Source organism: Dendropsophus ebraccatus, chromosome 10 (genome assembly GCF_027789765.1).
Source record: "Dendropsophus ebraccatus isolate aDenEbr1 chromosome 10, aDenEbr1.pat, whole genome shotgun sequence".
Classification (NCBI taxonomy): domain Eukaryota; kingdom Metazoa; phylum Chordata; class Amphibia; order Anura; family Hylidae; genus Dendropsophus; species Dendropsophus ebraccatus.
In genome coordinates, this window is record NC_091463.1 from 85731704 (window position 1) to 85753670 (window position 21967).

The 21967-nt window shown below is 50.3% G+C and overlaps 1 protein-coding gene across 1 annotated transcript in view; it reads left to right on the forward strand.

Annotated features, from left to right (window-relative positions):
- The first annotated feature begins 3880 nt into the window (after positions 1-3880).
- LOC138765680 (synaptosomal-associated protein 25-like) overlaps positions 3881-21967 on the forward strand; it is a 73880-nt gene continuing 55793 nt past the window's right edge. The window contains exon 1 of the mRNA XM_069942650.1: positions 3881-3924. The gene's annotated coding sequence lies outside the window, so the exon portion shown is untranslated. The remainder of the gene's footprint in view (positions 3925-21967) is intronic.

The following is a 21967-nucleotide window of genomic DNA, read 5'->3' on the forward strand; positions in this document are numbered from 1 at the left end:
CAGAAACTTCTTCAGCAAAATCTGCATTGAAAAAGCTAATTGGCGCTCCTTTCCTTCTGAGCCCTGCTGTGTGCCCATACAGTGGTTTATGCCCACATATGAGGTACATTTTTACTTAGGAGAACCTGCGTTACAAATTTTTGGGTACTTTTTTTCTCTTGTTCCTCGTGAAATTGAGAACTTTCAAACTAAACGAACATATTATTGGGAAAATTAGAGTTTTTCATTTTTACTGTCTAATTTTGAATACTTTCCTGTAATACCTGTGGGGTCAAAATGCTCACCACACCCCAAGATGAATTCTTTGAGGGGTTTACTTTCCAAAATGGGGTGACTTTCTCTCTCTGCTGACACTACAGGGGCTCTGCAAACGCACCTGGCGCTCGGAAACTTCTTCAGCAAAATCTGCAATGGAAAAGCTAATTGGCGCTCCCTTCCTTCTGAGCCCTGCTGTGTGCCCATACAGTGGTTTACGCCCACATATGGGGTACCGTTGTACTCAAGAGAACCTGCGTTACAATTTTAATTTTTCATTTTTTTACGGCCTAATAGTGAATACTTTCCTCCAGCCCCTGTAGGGTTAAAATGCTCATTATACCCCTAGATTAATTCTTTAAGGTGTGTAGTTTCCAAAATGGGGTCACTTATGGCGGTTTCCAGTATACAAGCCTCCTAAATCAACTTAAAAAAAGAACTGGTCCCTAAAAAAATCAGTTTTGGAAACTTTCACGAAAATGTGGTAATTTGCTGATAAATTTCTAAGCCCCGTAACACCCTAAAAAAGTAAAATATGTTTATGAAATTATGCCAGAATAAAGAAGACATATTGGTAATGTGACTTAGTAACTAATTTATGTGCTATGACTTTCTTTTTTTAGAAGCAGAGAATTTCAAAGTTCATAAAATGCTAATTTTTTAAAATATTTCATGATATTTTGATGTTTTTCACAAAAAAACACACAAAGTAGTGACCAAATTTTGCCACTAATATAAAGTGCCATATGTGACGAAAAAACAATCTCAGAATTGCTAGCATACGTTAAAGCATCTCTGAGCTATAAGAGCATAAAGTGAGACAGGTCAGATTTTGAAAAATGAGCCTGGTCTTTTAGGTGCAAATAGGCTTGGTCTTGAAGGGGTTAAAGCCCAAAAGTAAACGAAAAAAGGAGGAACAAAAAACAGCCAAACACAAAAGGAATATCAGGAGTGATGACGTGAGTGAAACGTACGTTGAGCTGTCTGTGCTTGAGAGCGGTAAGATGTCAGTATGGTAGGTAGTGTTCACCCTTGCTTTTGTGTTTGCCTGTGTTTTGTTCCTCCTTTTTTCGTTTACTTTTGGGCTTTGATTTATATATTTTTGCATTGGAGTGGTTAGCAATTTCTTTCCACTGTACAGACGTGATTACTGCCCAGCATGTACAGGGGGCCACCAACTATCAGTAGTGCATGCCTTACACTGGGTGTTCCTTTTAGGGTGCTAGTACGTTAAGCACTGTGATTTACATTTATTTGTGCATATAGTTACACATATATCTCACTGACATCTGTCCTCCACTCCAGTTATATACTTCTGTGTATCTTTTATCCCATGTTTGTATCATGTACTAAATTATTGGTCTAAATAAAGAATTATATACCTTTTCTACTTATGCATAGTTTTTGCTATTTTTTCTTTGGTTAGTACGAGCCATAGGGGTATCGTTCTTGTACTCTGGGTATATAGAACATGAAAGAGTCCATGAGGTAAGTTATATATGATCAGCACATGTTCAGAGGAGGTAACAGAGCCATACTACCCCTGCTGATGGTATACCACTCCATAATCCTCCCAGGGGACATGTCCTCCAGCCTGAACACCTCTGGGCGTTTAGGATTCCTCCAGTGCAGAGGAATAAACTGTAAGTTCACCATTATCTATATAATTGTCTTTATCCATCCATACCATCTGGCTTTTATCAGAGGGTTTATTCTGATTGTTTGCGGCAGTCACATGACACTGTCCCCAAAAGGAAGACTGGGGTGTCAGTGGAAACCTTACTTTGCTCCATTATAGTCAATTCAGCAAATGAGCCGGCTGGTTGGGAAGTGGAGCCTGTTACCACACTATTTCCCCGGCTATAGCTCAGGATCGCCGCAGGTCGCTGGAGTGAGATCTGATGTGATCTGCAACTTTTGACATTTCTGAGGACGTAAGTTACATTATCTGACACTTAAAGGAGAAGTCCGGTAAAAATGATAATTTTCTGGGAGGCAGGGGCAGAGAGGAACATAATAAACAAGCGCTACTTACCTCTCCCAGGGACTGTGAGTAGGTTCTATAGAGACACAGGTAGAGAGAAGTACAGATAGTTTATTATATTTCTTCCCTTTAAATATCATGGGACTTCTCTTTTAAATACATTGATCACTATTAATTAATGGCAGACAAACCGAACATCGAAGTGATCGCTGATGTTGGTCATTACTGATGAGTGTTGGCAGCTGATAGCAGCAAACACACACACAGCGCACAGACACGCACACACACACAGCACACTGACACACACACAGCGCACAGCACACAGACACACTCAGCACACAGACACAGCACACAGACACACTCAGCACACACACAGACACACTCAGCACACACACAGACACACTCAGCACACAGACACAGCACACAGACACACACAGCACACAAACACACTCAGCACACACACAGACACACTCAGCACACAGACACACACAGCACAGACACAGCACGCACACACAGCACAGACAGACACACACAGCACAGACAGACACACAGCACACAGACACGCACAAACAGCACACAGACACACACAGCGCACAGACAGTTACTTATAATGGGGAAACTTTATCAGCAGCTCCATGCCCCCCTCCTCCTGCTGGTGGCGGACCATGCTCTGTCGCCCCTCCCCCTCCCCCCTGCAGAGGGCAGCAGGAAACAGGTGACGGGGAGGACTCAGGACCCCACACTGCAGCATTAGGCAGCCTGGCTCAGTGCAGTTCTCCCGAATCGGCTGCCATTATCACAGCTGATTCGGGAGGACTGCAGAGAGGCAGGAAGTGGCGAGGGAGCCCAGCGGGCCCCCTGTAGCTAGGGGCCCGGTCACCATGGCGACCGTTGCGACCCCTATAGCTACGCCCCTGCCCTATGGTCAGGACCCCTTCCCCATCCTCTCACGCTGCTTCCTTTTATTACCAGCAATGTATCCTGACTGTAGAGAAGGAATGGGGAATCTTCGGCCCTCCAGTCGTTGCAAAACTACAATTCCCATCATGCCTGGACAGCTAAAGCTTTCCAAACATGATGGGAATTATGCTTTTGCCTCTATGTCTTTGAAAGAAAACTGTGAGTTTTATTCTTCATGTTAAAGTATAGAAAAAACTCCTGGGTCATATTGATTTTATAGTTTTTATTGGGGAAAACAGGCCGCACCCTGCAACCTCCGCATCTGCCACAATCCAGCAGGAAATATGTCACATCCGATAAGAAATACGTCACATCCGATAAGAAATACGTCACATCCGATAAGAAATACGTCACATCCGGTTAAATTGTCATATCCAGTTAAATTGTCATATCCAGTTAAATTGTCACGTCCGGAGAACAAAGTCACATCCAGGTTCTGCAGAAGGAATGGTGGAGATGTAGTTAGAGCAGAATACGGCAGACAATGGATTTATAGCCATTTGTGATTTGTGAGGTTACGGTGACAGAAAGGGAGCACCATGTGGGCGACATAGAACCTGTATATTGTAGGGCTTATACTCTGGTTATAAATGAGTGTGGGGTGTAGAGAGCCCCCTTGTGGGAGGGTCTTGTACATATACTCACATTCACTCTCTTTTAGGGAAGAAGCAGCAGCAGCAACAGAGAAGAGACAGAAATCTGAAAAATAAAGAAATGGGATTTAGGTGAGAACAGAGGTGTCTGGTGGTGGCACAGCTGTGATGCGGAAATATTCATATTATGTTGATGTTATTACATCATTGGGGGAGGGGACACTGTATAAGAACAGAAATATCTTATTCCTCAGCATCTGGGATATATTTACCTCGATGTCCATCTTGGTTGTTTGCTCTTCCTTCTGCCAGAGATAAAACAACAAGAAGTCACAAATGAATTGTCCAAGAACAGAACAAATCCAGAAGAATGTAGGAAACCCCCTGACCCTGAGTGCGACACAACAGAGCTCCTATATAAAGTCTATACCACAGGACCCCAATAGTCAGGAGTTTCCCCCCAGCTCTGTGTCCATGAATGACAGGATGGAGAAGCTGCTTTATAAAAGCAGCTCCATTCTCTGCAGCATGATGTATATGGACACCAGCGCCCCCTCTAGGCAGCTGGTTACTATACCGTGCCCCCGAGGAGAATCCAGAGAAAACCACAAAAAATAAGATGTGATGATCCCCAGAAGAGTAATGGTGACTATCACAGCAATTCTATGTGGACAATGCACTTACCCCTCAATCCTCTCCTCCTGTTTCTCCTCCTTGGCCTCCTCCTGTATCTCCTCCTTAATCTCCTTGATGGTATTGACTTCACTGAGAAATGAAGTCTGTCTGTAATACAAAAAATAGAAAATATATTATTATACAACATAGATTACCAGGAACAGGGGGTAAGGGTAGCTTCACACGTACCGGAATCGCAGCGAATCCTGGGACTGGGATTTTCAATGGTGTTACATACAGGGCCGATTCTGGGGTCTCCGCCGCCTGAGGCAAACCGCAGGCGGCCGCCCCCTCACTAGCTCCCGACTTCCCCCCCCCAGACCACAATGCGTACCCGGCACCCCCGTATACAAAGAACACCCCCCCCCGCGCGCGCGCTCCAGCTCTGCATCCGCTCACCTGTCCTGCCGCAGCACTCCCGCCGCCAAAGCTCACCGCTGTCCCCTGCCGCGCTCCCGCACCGCCAGTCAGCAGCTGTCATCGCCGCCATCCCGCCGCCAACGATAACCGCTGTCCCAGCTCATCGCGGCCCCCGCTGACCCCGGGCACTCACGACTTGCTGGAGGACCATGAAAGCTGCTGACTTGACAGCGCGGGAGCGCGGCGGGGGACATCGGTGAGCGTTGGTGGCGGGACCGGACGGCTGCCGCAGGACAAGTGAGCGGCTGCAGGGCGGCTATCTGCCGCCCCCTGCATGGCCGCAGAATCTGCCGCCTGAGGCGGAATACTCATTCCGCCTCATGGCAGAAGCGGCCCTGGTTACATACCCGCAGCAAAATTTTCATTCCGCTGCAAGTATTTAACGTCGGCCTGCTAGCTGGTCCGGGCTCTGGCAGCATTGGAGGCTCCCGGCCTCTATAGGTCCCGCTCAGCCAATCGGTGCACGGCCCTGCCGCAGTCACTGATTGGCTGAACGAGACCTACGGGAGCCGGGAGCCTTAGATGCAGTCAGAGCCCAGACCAGGTAGCGTATGCTGCGGGGGGATAAAGGGGCCGACGTTACCTACTTGCAGCGGAATGAAAATTTTGCTGCGGGTATGTAACACCATTAAAGATCACAGTCCCAGGATTTGCAGCAGATTTCGCTGAAAATCCCGTACGTGTGCAGCTACCCTAAAAATGTATCCGGCCCCCGACCTGGGACCTGTAATAGACGACTTCTCTACACTTACATCCATATAATCTCTATTATCTTCTCTTCTTTCTTCTCCTCTCTGTCTATATCATCTTTGTTGTTTCTCTTTTCTCCATTCTCCATCTCCTCCTCCTCCTCCTCCTCAGACTCACTTTTCTTCCTCCTCTCCTCTTCCTCTCTATCCTCCTCCTCTATCATCATGTCCACCATTATCTCTATCAGTTCTTCAATCTCATTCTCTGTAAGATCTGATAGATCTACTCTTTCTCTTTCTTCCTCCATATTATTGGCGATCTTGTTAGTCTCCACTAATTTATCCGCTTTATATCCTTTTCACTATGAGAGAGAGAACATAAAACATGTTAGATATCAATCTAGAAATAAACTTTGTGGCCGAGCAGGACTCCCAGGTTCTGCAAATGTCCCTTTAACTGCAACCATTCCTGACAAGCGATTGCAGTTATCCAGTTATAACTTGAAGGCTTAGTGGTCAGTCAGAGGGGCAGGGGGGGGGGCACCCAATCAAGTTTGCTATGGGGCTCAGCTGTTTCCGGTTACGCACTTGTTGGGGGTAGAAGTATATGGTTCCCTGTTTTATGACTAGAGAAGCTGAGGACGCCTTTCTGTGTCGATTGGGGAAGATTACCTTTATTCATTTTATATAATGTGTTTGTACCCTCTCCCATGAGATCAGAATAACACTGAGATAAATTCCACAATTCTGTTGACACCAGGGGGCGCTCACTACTATGAATAAATCCATATACATTGAGCTCTCCTAGTGGTGACTCCAGGCAGCCACACAGAGGACCCCCCTATAGCTCCCCCTGCTGGAGCAGTTACTGTGAAATAAAGCATTGGAGAGAAGCGGTGATGATATGCGGCGCTATCTGTTTCCTCATATCATCAGGGTCCTATTCAGTCACTATGACATTGAGCTCCAGCAGTCGCCCCCCCTCCCCCCAATATCACTAATATAACTCAGACATCGGTGGATGGTCTCCATCTATGGTAATAATTGACATAAATAAAGAAGATAGGGTCCTATGGGGGCAAAAAATAAGAAGTAGAGGAGCATGAGACACAGTGTACTTACCCTCTCACTCCAACCGGAACACTCTGTGAGATTCTGCTCAGCCGCTGCCTTTAGAATCTGTGATGTCACATCAGCCTATGACATCACAATGAGGCCAGATGTGTGTCATGCTGCAGAAGAACCTATTGTCAGGATGGATGAAGGATCTCTGTTTCCTGCACAATGATCCCCTTGAGCGGCGTCATACTCGCCAATAATCCGGATTTCTTTTTACAGATCAATAATCTTATCATGTTGATCCCAATTTACATTCACAACCAGTAAAAGCAACAGTGTCTGTCATGTAATGATTAAGTCCTGGATTCTTCTGTAGAAACATAGTAATGTAAAGCCGCCTTACTGACTATTAGGCCATGGATTAGTCAGAAGTTCCCGCAGCCGCCAAGGTTTCCTTCTATACTGTAGATATTGGCATTTCCCGCTTTGTAGTGACAGCAGGTGGTGTAGGGATGGTGTAGGGATGGTGATGGGCAGTGGGGGATTTCCTCCGGACATGTTACTTATTCTCTCTCTCCGCTCTGCCATACAGCTCAGGTTGGTGGAGGCTGCAGTGAAGGCTGACCTTCTGGAAGTTTTTCCCATCTAAACACAGGATCTGTGCTGAAAAGGTACATACATAGGCCCAGATTTATCACTGGATGTAATATAGACCTGGTGTAACCATAGCAACCAATCACAGCCCAACTGTCCGCTGTGGTAAAGTGACAGCTGAGCTGTGATTGGTTGCTGGGGGCAGTATACACCAGTCTCTATAATACATCCTGGGATAAATCTCCCCCATTATGTACAAACGTGAATCATAACTTCAGTCTTGTTCTTGTTCTTAAGGTGGACAACCTCTATAAACTATCTGAAAAAAGTCCATTATATGGTGCTAATAAGTTGTGGTAATACACAGTCTTTTATTACTTATACAGCAATGTTTTATAATTAGATATTGGGGACTGAATACTAAGAAATGGCGGCATACAGTCAAAGCCCTTAAATAGATGAAATGAATGTTTGTCATGATGTACTGAAGACTAAGAAGTCACATATAATTAAAGTAAATGAATGGAATGAGTATTGACAGAACAGTGTTTTAATAGGTCTTTAAAGAGGATGTACCATCAGGTATGCTGTCACGGGGAAGCCGGTGCCGCGGTCCGTTTTTTGAACCGCGGCCCGATTCCCGTGTACGGTGCCGTTCTATCCACGGGTACCGGGCCGGGGCTGAAGCACTGGAGGGGGTCAGGCCAGCCCCCAATGGGAAGAACCAACCCCCCCCCGCCCCTCTATGACGCGGCTCCGTTAGAATTAATGTTCCTTCCACTGGGGGCTGCCCGGCCCGCCTCCTGTGCTTCAGTACCCATGGATAGAATGGCGCCATACACGGGAACCGGGCCGAGGTTCAAAAAACAGACCAAGGCACCAGCTTCCTCATGACGGCGCCGTTCTATCCGCGGGTCATATTAAAGAGGATGTACCTGATGGTCCATCCTCTTTACACTGTATGATAATACCACCTGTAGCCTGTAGATGTCACTAGAGTGGTACAATGGAGCTAATGTTATTGTTTAGTTTACACATTGGTGTTTATGACGTCCCAGAGCTCCGAGCCACCAATTACTCTGTATGTGTAAATGTATGATCTGACCTATGTAAGGGTACTATTACACGGAACGATAATCAGCCGATTATCGCTCCGTGTAATAAAGACAACGATCAGCCAATGATCGTTGTCATCGGCTGATCGTTGATATAGGTTCTGACCTATATTTTTAAGGCGCCGACCGCACAACAATACGTGTAATAGCGGTGCGCGGCCGGCGACTGCCGATATACATTACCTGTCCAGGCGGAAGGGCTCCTCTTCCTCTGTGCTTCTCCCCGGGTTCCGTGCGCTGCAGATTCAGAGCGGGCTGTAGCTGAGGCTGCTCAGCCAATCACAGGCCGGGACCGGGATGAAGCACAGAGGAAGAGGAGCCCTGCCGCCTGGACAGGTAATGTATAAAGTTTAAACAAGGGCTGCTAGGACATCAGTAACGCTGTCCCTGCAGCCAGGGCCGATTCTAGCTTCTTTGACACCAAGCACCCCAAGCGATCGCTTGGGGCCCCCAACATCCAGGGGGGCCCCCACGCCCCGCTCTTGTGCTCAATACCGCTGGACAGGGCCGTTGCTGCTGCCATCTGAACTGTAACTATGAGCGCTCATAGTTACATGCTGCAGCACTGACAGGGCAGGAGACATTGGCTTACTTCCTGTCAGACACTCTTGTGGCCGCAGGAAGGGTTTTCCCTGCGGTCACAAGTGGCAGCTTTGTCCTTGTGGTGTCGGCGCTCCAGTGACATCACTGGAGCATCGGCGCCAGGACAAGGGGAGTGCAGCCTCTTGTGATCGCAGGGAAAACCCTTGCCGCCACAAGAGTGAAGAGAAGAGGAGATGCCCGGACCCAGGTGAGTATAAGTGTTGGTTTTATTGTGTTATATACTATATGGGAGGGGGAGCACACAGGGGTCTGTTTAACTGGGGGAGCGCACATTGGGGGTCTATATAAATGGGGGGAGCACACAGGAGGGCTATATAACAGGGGGAGCACACAGGGGGGCTATAGACTACTGGGGCTTCACAGAGGGGTCTATATACTACTGGGGGCAGCACACAGCGGGTCTATATATTACTTGGGGCAGCAGAATGGGGTCTATATACAACTTGGAGAGCACACAGGAGGTCTATATCCAAGTGGGGGAGCACACAGGGGGGCTATATACTACTGGGGGAGCACACAGGGGTCTATATACTACTGGTGGGGCACACAGGGGGTCTATATACTACTGGGGGAACATACAGGGGGTCTATATACTACTTGTGAGGCACACAGGTGGTCTATATATAACTGGGGGAGCACACAAGGGGTCTATATAATACTGGTGGGGCACACAGGGGGTCTTTATACTACTGGGGGAACCACACAGGGGGTTTATATACTACTGGAGGAGCACACAGTGGTCTAAATCCAAGTGGGGGAGCACACAGGAGGTCTATATCCAAGTGGGGAAGCACACAGGGGGGCTAAATACCCCTGAGGGAGCACACAACTGGGGGCAGCACACATGGGGTCTATATACAACTGGGGCAGCACACAGGAAGTCTATATACTTCTGGGGGAGCACACGGGGGGCTATATATAACTGGGGGAACACACAGGGGTCTATATACTACTGGGGGAAGCAAACAAGGTCTATATACTACTGGGGGCAGCACACAAGGAGTATATATTACTGGCGGTAGCGCACAAGGGGTATATACTACTGGGGGCAACACACAGCGGTCTATTGTTTTGGAACGCGTGTCGAGGGGGGGGGGGGGCCCAGACATAACTTCGCTTGGGGCCCCAGAAATGCCAAGACCGCCCCTGGTATTCAAGTGGGGGAGGGGGGTGCACATGGCACAGTGACTTTATTAAACTGCAGGGGTTAATAAAGTCACTGTGCCATGTGCATCCCTAAAACTCCCCACCCCACAGAATACATAACATAAGGGTGCTGGAGGGGTTAACGAGGAGAGGAGGACTGTTATATATACAGTGTACAGCACATATATGATACAGCAGAATATACTGTATATACACTGTATAGGGGAGGAGTATTATATATACAGTAAATATATGATATAGCAGTTAATGTATACACTATATAGGGGAAGGTTGTTCTATATAAAGCACACATATGAAACAGAAGAGACAATGTATACACTATATAGGGGAGGACTGTTATATACACAGTATACAGTACATATATGATATAGCAGGGGTTAATAAAGCAACTGTGCCATGTGACCCCCCCTGGAATACATAAGGGTGCTGCAGTGCAAAGTATAAGGAACTAACTGTGCCATGTGACACCCCCCAATACAGTGACCCCTGCACTGCAGCACCCTCCCAAATGTATTCAAGTGGGGGAGGGGGTGCACATGGCACAGTGACTTTATTAAACTGCAGGGGTTAATAAAGTTACTAAACACATAACATAAGGGGCTGCAGGGGTTAACTCACCAGCAGCAGGCCCAGTGGAGAAGGTCCAGGAGGAGGAAGAGGATGGGAGGGATGGTAACTCAGGTAATCGGCTGCCCACCACACACAGACAGACAGAGCAACACACATAGACACAGTGACAGATACACATACAGTGACAGACACACAGAGCAGTACATACACAGGGACAGAAAGTACAGGCAGACCCAGCACCACACACAGGTACACACGGAAATACAGACCCCACCCCCTGAAATAAAAACTGACAACATTTTGCTAAAAATTGGCCGTGGCACTTTAATAAGGGTTAGCATAAAACATAACTGTTAAGCAACCATAAATAAATAAATAATTAAAAATCTCAAATAAATAAACCATTAAAGCCTAACAGTTCAAGGACCATGCCCGCCCCGCAAAGCAGGGCGACAATACCCCCAATACCAAAGTGCCACGACAGTCCATGAACCAAAGATTAGGGCGGGAGGGCGGGGAACTTTGCTCTTCTTCACAGCTCACAGGCTGACTGAATAGCAGTGAAGGGAGCTCTCCTATAAATCAGTTCTGGTTTTTCCCGCTCTAGCAGGTTGAGCCAATCATAACGCTGCTCATTTCTATTTTTAGAACTTGAAACTCCCGCTCTCCATCTCCTCCAATCAGCAAGCTGCACATCAGCTGACTGCAGAAACATCTGGAATGGTAAGACCATCTGTAAAAACAAGAAGGGGGAGAGAAGGGGGGGAGAGAGACCAATAGGAACATACCATGTGACATACATATACCTGACCTATAATAAAACGGGGGGGGGGGGGGGGGGATGCAATTCCGTGTGTCCCCCCTTCTATTCAAAGGGGGGGCCCCTTGCAGCAGAGACAGCACCACAACAGCACATAGACATAGGGATGAGTGGCAGGGCAGCAGCTAATTAAGAGGGCAGCTGTCCGGCCCTAGACAGGACACACACAACAGCACACACACCACACTAGACACACGCCAGTACTGTGCAAAAGATGATCTCCTCCTCCTCTGGGCCGACAGCGTCCAGCCATGTGTGCAGTCACTGCCCTGACACTTTGAGCGGCTGCTGCCCTGAGTGTCTCTCAGGGGCCCTCCTCAGCAGCGTGGCAGCAGGCGGCTGCTGCACTATTAGTTTATATTAATACAGTTATTGAAGTATGCAGACCGGGCGCCCCCCTGGACTGCAAATCAGGCAGCAGGAAGAGGAGGGATCACCATGTGGAGCCGCTGTGGCTGTCCGTTCATGCTCCTACCCAATCCTCAGGAAAACTGCCGGGTGACGTCACACATCACAGAGATGAACCCCGGCAGTTTCTGGAGAGGGCCGTAGGGGGCCGGCCAGGCACTCAGCACTGATAGGGGTCGGGACTGCTGTCATTTTAGTGAAGTTAAACTTCACTAAAATGACAGTGGCAGAGAAGATTGTGCCGCCCCCTGCAGGAACACAGGAGCTGCCTCATGGCAGAAGCGGGCCTGCCTGCAGCCCTTGTAAAACGATTATCGGGCCGTGTAATAGGCCCAGTAAACAAGCGCTGTTCTAGCAGATCGGCGTTCGTTTACAGGTATTATCGGCCCCCATTGGCCCGTGTAATACCACCTTAAGTGATAATGTCCTCCAGGGGCGTGGCTAAAGGAGACGTGGACCTTGGTGCAAAAGTGCCCTCTCATGTAGTGTGCCACTGTCTGCCCCCTGATGTAGTGTGCCCCTGTCTGCCCTCTCATGTAGTGTGCCCCTGTCTGCCTCCTCATGTAGTGTGCCACTGTCTGCCCTCTCATGTAGTGTGCCCCTGTGTGCCCCCTCATGTAGTGTCCCCCTGTCTGCCCCCCTCATGTAGTGTGCCCCTGTCTGCCCTCTCATGTAGTGTGCCCCTGTCTGCCCCCCTCATGTAGTGTCCCCCTGTCTGCCCCCTCATGTAGTGTCCCCCTGTCTGCCCCCCTCATGTAGTGTGCCCCTGACTGCCCTCTCATGTAGTGTGCCCCTGTCTGCCCCTTCATGTAGTGTGTCCCTGTCTGCCCCCTCATGTAGTGTGCCCCTGTCTGTCCCCTCATGTAGTGTGCCCCTGTCTGCCCCCTCATGTAGTGTGCCCCTGTCTGTCCCCTCATGTAGTGTGCCCCTGTCTGCCCCTTCATGTAGTGTGTCCCTGTCTGCCCCCTCATGTAGTGTGCCCCTGACTGCCCTCTCATGTAGTGTGCCCCTGTCTGCTCCCTCATGTAGTGTGCCCCTGTCTGCCCCCTCATGTAGTGTGCCCCTGTCTGCCCCCTCATGTAGTGTGCGCCTGTCTGCCCCCTCATGTAGTGTGCCCCTGTCTGTCCCCTCATGTAGTGTGCCCCTGTCTGCCCCTTCATGTAGTGTGTCCCTGTCTGCCCCCTCATGTAGTGTGCCCCTGTGTGCCCCCTCATGTAGTGTGCCCCTGTCTGTCCCCTCATGTAGTGTGCCCCTGTCTGCCCCCTCATGTAGTGTGCCCGTCTGCCTCCTCATGTAGTGTGTCCCTGATGTAGTGTGCCCCTGTCTGCCCCCTCATGTAGTGTGCCCCTGTCTGCCCCCTCATGTAGTGTGCCCCTGTCTGCCCCCTCATGTAGTGTGCCCCTGAAATAGTGTGCCCCTGATGTAGTGTGCCTCTGTCTGCCCCCTCATGTAGTGTGCTCTTCATGTAGTGTGTCCCTCATGTAGTGTGCCCCTGTCTGCCCCCTCATGTAGTGTGCCCCTGTCTGCCCTCTTATGTAGTGTGCCCCTGTCTGCCCTCTCATGTAGTGTGCCCCTGATGTAGTGTGCCCCTGTCTGCCCCCTCATGTAGTGTGCCCCTGTCTGCCCCCTCATGTAGTGTGCCCCTGTCTGCCCCCTCATGTAGTGTGCCCCTGAAATAGTGTGCCCCTGATGTAGTGTGCCTCTGTCTGCCCCCTCATGTAGTGTGCTCTTCATGTAGTGTGTCCCTCATGTAGTGTGCCCCTGTCTGCCCCCTCATGTAGTGTGCCCCTGTCTGCCCTCTTATGTAGTGTGCCCCTGTCTGCCCTCTCATGTAGTGTGCCCCTGATGTAGTGTGCCTCTGTCTGCCCCCTCATGTAGTGTGCTCTTCATGTAGTGTGTCCCTCATGTAGTGTGCCCCTGTCTGCCCCCTCATGTAGTGTGCCCCTGTCTGCCCTCTTATGTAGTGTGCCCCTGTCTGCCCTCTCATGTAGTGTGCCCCTGAAGTAGTGTGCCCCTGTCTGCCCTCTCATGTAGTGTATCTCTCATGTAGTGTGCCCCTGTCTGCCCCCTCATGTAGTGTGCCCCCTCATGTAGTGTGCCCCTGATGTAGTGTGCCCCTGTCTGCTCTCTCATGTAGTGTGCCATGTAGTGTGCCACTGTCTGCCCCCTCATGTAGTGTGCCCCTGTTTACCCTCTCATGTACTGTGCCCCTGTCTGCCCCTTCATGTAGTGTGCCCCTGTCTGCCGCCTCATGTAGTGTGCCCCTGTCTGCCCCCTCATGTAGTGTGCCCCCGTCTGCCTCCTCATGTAGTGTGCCCCTTTCTGCCTCCTCATGTAGTGTGCCCCTGTCTGCCCCCTCATGTAGTGTGCCCCTGTCTGCCCCCTCATGTAGTGTGCCCCTGTCTGCCTCCTCATGTAGTGTACCCATCTGCCCCTCATGTAGTGTGCCCCTGTCTGCCCTCTCATGTAGTGTACCACTGTCTGCCCCCTCATGTAGTGTGCCCCTGTCTGCCCCCTCATGTAGTGTGCCCCTGTCTGCCCCCTCATGTAGTGTACCACTGTCTGCCCCCTCATGTAGTGTGCCCCTGTCTGCCCCCTCATGTAGTGTGCCCCTGTCTGCCCTCTCATGTAGTGTGCCCCTGTCTGCCCCCTCATTTAGTGTGCCCCTGTTTGCCCCCTCATGTAGTGTATCTCTGATGTAGTGTGCCCCTGTCCGCCCCCTCATGTAGTGTACCACTGTCTGCCCCCTCATGTAGTGTATCTCTGATGTAGTGTGCCCCTGTCTGCCCCCTCATGTAGTGTGCCCCTGTCTGCCCCCTCATGTAGTGTATCTCTGATGTAGTGTGCCCCTGTCTGCCCCCTCATGTAGTGTGCCCCTGTCTGCCCCCTCATGTAGTGTATCTCTGATGTAGTGTGCCCCTGTCTGCCCCCTCATGTAGTGTGCCCCTGTCTGCCCCCTCATGTAGTGTATCTCTGATGTAGTGTGCCCCTGTCTGCCCCCTCATGTAGTGTGCCCCTGTCTGCCTCCTCATGTAGTGTGTCCCTGTCTGCCTCCTCATGTAGTGTGTCCCTGTCTGCCCCCTCATGTAGTGAGCCCCTGTCTGCCCCCTCATGTAGTGTGCCCCTGTCTGCCCCCTCATGTAGTGTGCCCCTGTTTGCCCCCTCATGTAGTGTATCTCTGATGTAGTGTGCCCCTGTCTGCCCCCTCATGTAGTGTGCCCCTGTCTGCCCCCTCATGTAGTGTGCCCCTGTCTGCCCTCTCATGTAGTATGCCCCTGTCTGCCCCCTCATGTAGTGTGCCCCTGTTTGCCCCCTTATGTAGTGTATCTCTGATGTAGTGTGCCCCTGTCTGCCCCCTCATGTAGTGTACCACTGTCTGCCCCCTCATGTAGTGTATCTCTGATGTAGTGTGCCCCTGTCTGCCCCCTCATGTAGTGTGCCCCTGTCTGCCCCCTCATGTAGTGAGCCCCTGTCTGCCCCCTCATGTAGTGTGCCCCTGTCTGCCCCCTCATGTAGTGAGCCCCTGTCTGCCCCCTCATGTAGTGTGCCCCTGTCTGCCCCCTCATGTAGTGTGCCCCTGTCTGCCCCCTCATGTAGTGTGCCCCTGTCTGCCCCCTCATGTAGTGTGCCCCTGTTTGCCCCCTCATGTAGTGTATCTCTGATGTAGTGTGCCCCTGTCTGCCCCCTCATGTAGTGTACCACTGTCTGCCCCCTCATGTAGTGTATCTCTGATGTAGTGTGCCCCTGTCTGCCCCCTCATGTAGTGTGCCCCTGTCTGCCCCCTCATGTAGTGTGCCCCTGTCTGCCCCCTCATGTAGTGAGCCCCTGTCTGCCCCCTCATGTAGTGTGCCCCTGTCTGTCCCCTCATGTAGTGTGCCCCTGACTGCCCCCTCATGTAGTGTGCCCCTGTCTGCCCCCTCATGTAGTGTGCCCCTGTCTGCCCCCTCATGTAGTGTGCCCCTGTCTGCCCCCTCATGTAGTGAGCCCCTGTCTGCCCCCTCATGTAGTGTGCCCCTGTCTGCCCCCTCATGTAGTGTGCCCCTGTCTGCCCCCTCATGTAGTGTGCCCCTGTTTGCCCCCTCATGTAGTGTATCTCTGATGTAGTGTGCCCCTGTCTGCCCCCTCATGTAGTGTGCCCCTGTCTGCCCCCTCATGTAGTGTGCCCCTGTCTGCCCTCTCATGTAGTGTGCCCCTGTCTGCCCCCTCATGTAGTGTGCCCCTGTTTGCCCCCTCATGTAGTGTATCTCTGATGTAGTGTGCCCCTGTCTGCCCCCTCATGTAGTGTGCCCCTGTCTGCCCCTCATGTAGTGTGCCCCTGTCTGCCCCCTCATGTAGTGTGCCCCTGTTTGCCCCCTCATGTAGTGTATCTCTGATGTAGTGTGCCCCTGTCTGCCCCCTCATGTAGTGTGCCCCTGTCTGCCCCCTCATGTAGTGAGCCCCTGTCTGCCCCCTCATGTAGTGTGCCCCTGTCTGCCCCCTCATGTAGTGTGCCCCTGTCTGCCCCCTCATGTAGTGTGCCCCTGTCTGCCCCCTCATGTAGTGAGCCCCTGTCTGCCCCCTCATGTAGTGTGCCCCTGTCTGCCCCCTCATGTAGTGTGCCCCTGTCTGCCCCCTCATGTAGTGTGCCCCTGTCTGCCCTCTCATGTAGTGTGCCCCTGTCTGCCCACTCATGTAGTGTATCTCTGATGTAGTGTGCCCCTGTCTGCCCCCTCATGTAGTGTGCCCCTGTTTGCCCCCTCATGTAGTGTATCTCTGATGTAGTGTGCCCCTGTCTGCCCCCTCATGTAGTGTGCCCCTGTCTGCCCCTCATGTAGTGTGCCCCTGTCTGCCCCCTCATGTAGTGAGCCCCTGTCTGCCCCCTCATGTAGTGTGCCCCTGTCTGCCCCCTCATGTAGTGTGCCCCTGTCTGCCCCCTCATGTAGTGTGCCCCTGTCTGCCCCCTCATGTAGTGTGCCCCTGTTTGCCCCCTCATGTAGTGTATCTCTGATGTAGTGTGCCCCTGTCTGCCCCCTCATGTAGTGTACCACTGTCTGCCCCCTCATGTAGTGTATCTCTGATGTAGTGTGCCCCTGTCTGCCCCCTCATGTAGTGTGCCCCTGTCTGCCCCCTCATGTAGTGTATCTCTGATGTAGTGTGCCCCTGTCTGCCCCCTCATGTAGTGTGCCCCTGTTTGCCCCCTCATGTAGTGTATCTCTGATGTAGTGTGCCCCTGTCTGCCCCCTCATGTAGTGTGCCCCTGTCTGCCCCTCATGTAGTGTGCCCCTGTCTGCCCCCTCATGTAGTGTGCCCCTGTTTGCCCCCTCATGTAGTGTGCCCCTGTTTGCCCCCTCATGTAGTGTATCTCTGATGTAGTGTGCCCCTGTCTGCCCCCTCATGTAGTGTACCACTGTCTGCCCCCTCATGTAGTGTATCTCTGATGTAGTGTGCCCCTGTCTGCCCCCTCATGTAGTGTGCCCCTGTCTGCCCCCTCATGTAGTGAGCCCCTGTCTGCCCCCTCATGTAGTGTGCCCCTGTCTGCCCCCTCATGTAGTGAGCCCCTGTCTGCCCCCTCATGTAGTGTGCCCCTGTCTGCCCCCTCATGTAGTGTGCCCCTGTCTGCCCCCTCATGTAGTGTGCCCCTGTCTGCCCCCTCATGTAGTGTGCCCCTGTTTGCCCCCTCATGTAGTGTATCTCTGATGTAGTGTGCCCCTGTCTGCCCCCTCATGTAGTGTACCACTGTCTGCCCCCTCATGTAGTGTATCTCTGATGTAGTGTGCCCCTGTCTGCCCCCTCATGTAGTGTGCCCCTGTCTGCCCCCTCATGTAGTGTGCCCCTGTCTGCCCCCTCATGTAGTGAGCCCCTGTCTGCCCCCTCATGTAGTGTGCCCCTGTCTGTCCCCTCATGTAGTGTGCCCCTGACTGCCCCCTCATGTAGTGTGCCCCTGTCTGCCCCCTCATGTAGTGTGCCCCTGTCTGCCCCCTCATGTAGTGTGCCCCTGTCTGCCCTCTCATGTAGTGTGCCCCTGTTTGCCCCCTCATGTAGTGTATCTCTGATGTAGTGTGCCCCTGTCTGCCCCCTCATGTAGTGTACCACTGTCTGCCCCCTCATGTAGTGTATCTCTGATGTAGTGTGCCCCTGTCTGCCCCCTCATGTAGTGTGCCCCTGTCTGCCCCCTCATGTAGTGTACCAGTGTCTGCCCCCTCATGTAGTGTGCCCCTGTCTGCCCCCTCATGTAGTGTGCCCCTGTCTGCCCCCTCATGTAGTGTGCCCCTGTCTGCCCCCTCATGTAGTGTGCCCCTGTCTGCCCCCTCATGTAGTGTGCTCCTGTTTGCTAGATGTGTCCCCCTAGTATTTAATGCAGTAATAAGGCCCTCACAGAGGGATTTCCTCTAAAGAGTAATAGTGACCCTTTTTGTGGCCCCTACACAGAAGACATGTCCTCATACAGGTAGAGGCATCCTTTGTCTCCGTATATAACAGGTAAGTGGACCTCACATAAAGTACATATATAGTTGGAAGATAGGCGACCCATATAGCAGGATGTAGGTAATCCCATACAGTAGGTAGGTGGACCTCACATAGAGGGGTAAATAAGTATTTGATACACTTCCCATTTTGCATGGGTTCCCCCCTATAAAGAATAGAAAGGTGTGTAATATTTATTGTAGGGACATGTCACCTGGGAGCAGGGCCGGTTTTAGACTAAATGTGGCCCTGGGCAACGTTGAAGGTGGGGCCCCAAATGCTGAAATATTGTAGCAGCAATTTAAGGTCCCCATACATTTTACACTTTTGTTGCTGGTACCTGCTGCTCGTGGTGGGTTCGGCCATCAGTGTAAGGGGCTCTCTGGACAGTCCTCTGACAGATGATATCAGTGGACATAGGGGATCAAGCTTGATGGAAAATCAACATCCAACCTCTTTGTTCTCAGAGAGACAAGCCACCATCAGATCTGTCTGACTATGGCTTACCCCTCCTATAGAGGACACAGGAACACTCAGATGTGCCAAACATTCCTGTGTATGGGGAGGATGGGGCCGGATGGGAGAAGGATTGTTCAGCCAGCAGCCACTGAAAGTGTACGGCCAATTTAAGGGCCGTATTACACGGCCTGATATTCCGAAGTGAGCGCCAATCTGGTAGAATGGAGCTTGCTTACAGAGCCTACTACATGGCTCAATTATCGTGTAGCAAAGGCTGTATATATATCATTAGTGATGTCTGTGCAGCCCTTGCTGTATATAATAAATAATAAAGATATATACTACCTGATCACGTTCCCCGGTGTCCTCAGGTCTTGTCTTTGATATATACTACCTGATCATCAGCCAATGATTTTTGAACTTGCCAAAAGACAATGATTAGTTAATGACTGTTGTCTGTTGACTGTTGTCTCTACACAGAGCGATATCGGCTGGATTAGGACAATTTTCGCTCGGTGTATTAGGGCCCTTAGTCCCAGTCAGTCAGTTCAGAAGGTTACATGCCGGGACTGCCGCTACAGGCCAGGACCGACGCTACAAGCCAGGACCGACGCTCATGTCAGGACCCCCGCTACAGGCCAGGACTGCTCTTAGTGTTGCAAACACAAAAACTATTTATATGCATTGTTTTAAAAAATAAAATAAAAAAATCACTATATCAGAACCAAATATTACCATTATTGATGAAAAAAAGTATTAGTCTTACCGGTAAGACTGTTTCTCCGATATCTTCACGACGGCACCACAGGAGTTAACTCGTTCCCTAGGGACAGGAAAAGCACAAACACGAGAGGTTAAAAGCCCCTCCCCTTCCCACAATCACCAGTGTATTATAACCACTTCTGGTACCACGTGAGTACTATATATATATATATATATTCATACACAGTATAGGGTGGGGTGTTGGTGCCGTGGTGAAGATATCGGAGAAACAGTCTTACCGGTAAGACTAATACTTTTTTCTCTCCTCATCTTCACGACGGCACCACAGGAGAATGCCAACCATTTACCTTAGGGTGGGACCACGGCCTGAAGAACCCTCCTTCCGAAGGTGAGGTCTTCATTCCTCTGAAGCTGTAGCCTGTAGTGCTTCGTGAAGGTATGCGGAGAGGACCAAGTGGCTGCCCGACATATTTGGTCTATTGAAGCAGAGGCTCTTTCTGCCCAAGTTGTAGAGATGGCTCTAGTAGAATGGGCCTTAATCTGGAGCGGTGAAGCCAGATTTAAAAGACAGTATGATTGTTCGATTGCATTACGAATCCATAGTGCTAGGACGCTCTTGGACACCTTCTTCCCTTTATTTTTACCCTGGAACTGTATAAATAATGATTGATCCTTCCTCCAGGGACTGCAAACTGTTATGTATTGAAGAACAGCTCTTCTTACATCCAATGTATTAAACTTCCGCTCCATCTCGTTTTTTGGTGAGGAGCAGAATGATGGTAGAATTATCTCTTGCGATTGATGAAATGGAGACACAACCTTAGGGAGGAAATTTGGGTCTGTTCTTAATACGATTCTATCATCCTGTAAGATAAAATTTGGTACCGAATGGTGAGGGCCTGTAGTTCTCCTACTCTTCGGGTAGTGACTATTGCGACTAGAAATGCCGTTTTATAAGATAGTAATCTTATGTTCGTTTCCTCTAACGGTTCAAAGGGTGAACGGGTGAGACCCTCAAGCACCGTATTAAGGTCCCAAGGTGGGTGTAGATTTTTTATAGAGGGTGACTGACGTTGAGCACTTCTCATGAAATTCTTAATCCATCTATGTTCTGAGATAGAACAGTCATAGATAGATGAGAGGGCTGCCACCTGCACTTTTAAAGTGGCGGGTTTTAGTCCTTTCGTAAGACCTGCTTGAAGAAAATCCAGTATCTGAGCAATATTCGGTTCTGCTGGAAGGATTGGTTTTGTTGTGCACCAGGCTGAAAATACCTTCCATACTTTCAGATAGATTTTATTTGTTACTGGTTTCCGACTTTTCTGTATGGTGGAAATCACTTCTTCCGATAGCCCTCTACTTCTGAGCATGCACCTCTCAGGATCCATGCTGACAGTTTGAGAGTCCGTAGATCGGGATGGAGAAGAGGGCCCTGAAAAAGGAGATCCGGTTCCTCTGGAAGGATGATTGGAGGTTCTGCTGCCAGGTTCTGTAGGAGACCGAACCAAGATCTTCTCGGCCAGTAGGGGGCGATGAAGATTGTCAGTCCTCCTTCCTTCTGAAGAGTTCTTGGTATTAGGGGAATTGGAGGAAAGGCGTAAGCCAGATTGAAATTCCACTGATGGGATAGGGCATCTATTCCCATCGCTCCATCCCTGGGATTCAGGGAGAAGAAGTTCAGAACCTTCTTGTTCTGGGCGTTGGCAAATAAATCCACCAGTGGATGTCCCCATCTGTTGGTTAACTGCTGGTAGATCCTGCTGTTGAGGCACCATTCTCCCGGGTGAATTACGTGTCTGCTTAGGTAATCCGCACTTACATTCTCTGAGCCTTTGAGATGTGTCGCACTGAGGGACAAGATGTTTTCCTCTGCCCAAGCAAAAATCCTTGTTGAGATGTTTTGGAGCGAGTTCTTTTTTGCACTGCCCTGATGTCGCAGATGGGCCACTGTTGTAATGTTGTCCGATAATATCTGGACGTGTGCACCTCTTAGAGTATCTTCTGCTCGTTTCAAAGACATCCAGACTGCCATCAATTCTCTGTAATTGGATGATCTCGTCTTTATGTTCTGAGACCATAGTCCCTGTAGAAGGAGTCCTTCCACCTGGGCTCCCCATCCTGTTTTGCTTGCATCCGTGGTCATTGTAATTCGGGGAATGGATTCCAATGAACACCTCTTGCAAGATTTTCTGGATCCTGCCACCATCTGAGGGACTGTTGTACCTGTGGAGAGATAGACATTAGTTTGTCCAGACTTGTTTGTTGATGGTTCCAATCAGAGAGAATTTGTCCCTGCAGCGTCCTGGAATGGGCCTGGCTCCATGGAATGGCCGGAATACAGGCTGTTAAGGATCCCAGTAGAGACATAGCCTCTCGGATCTCTTCCCCCTGAAGTTGTCTACTTTCTTGATTAATAATAACTTCTTATC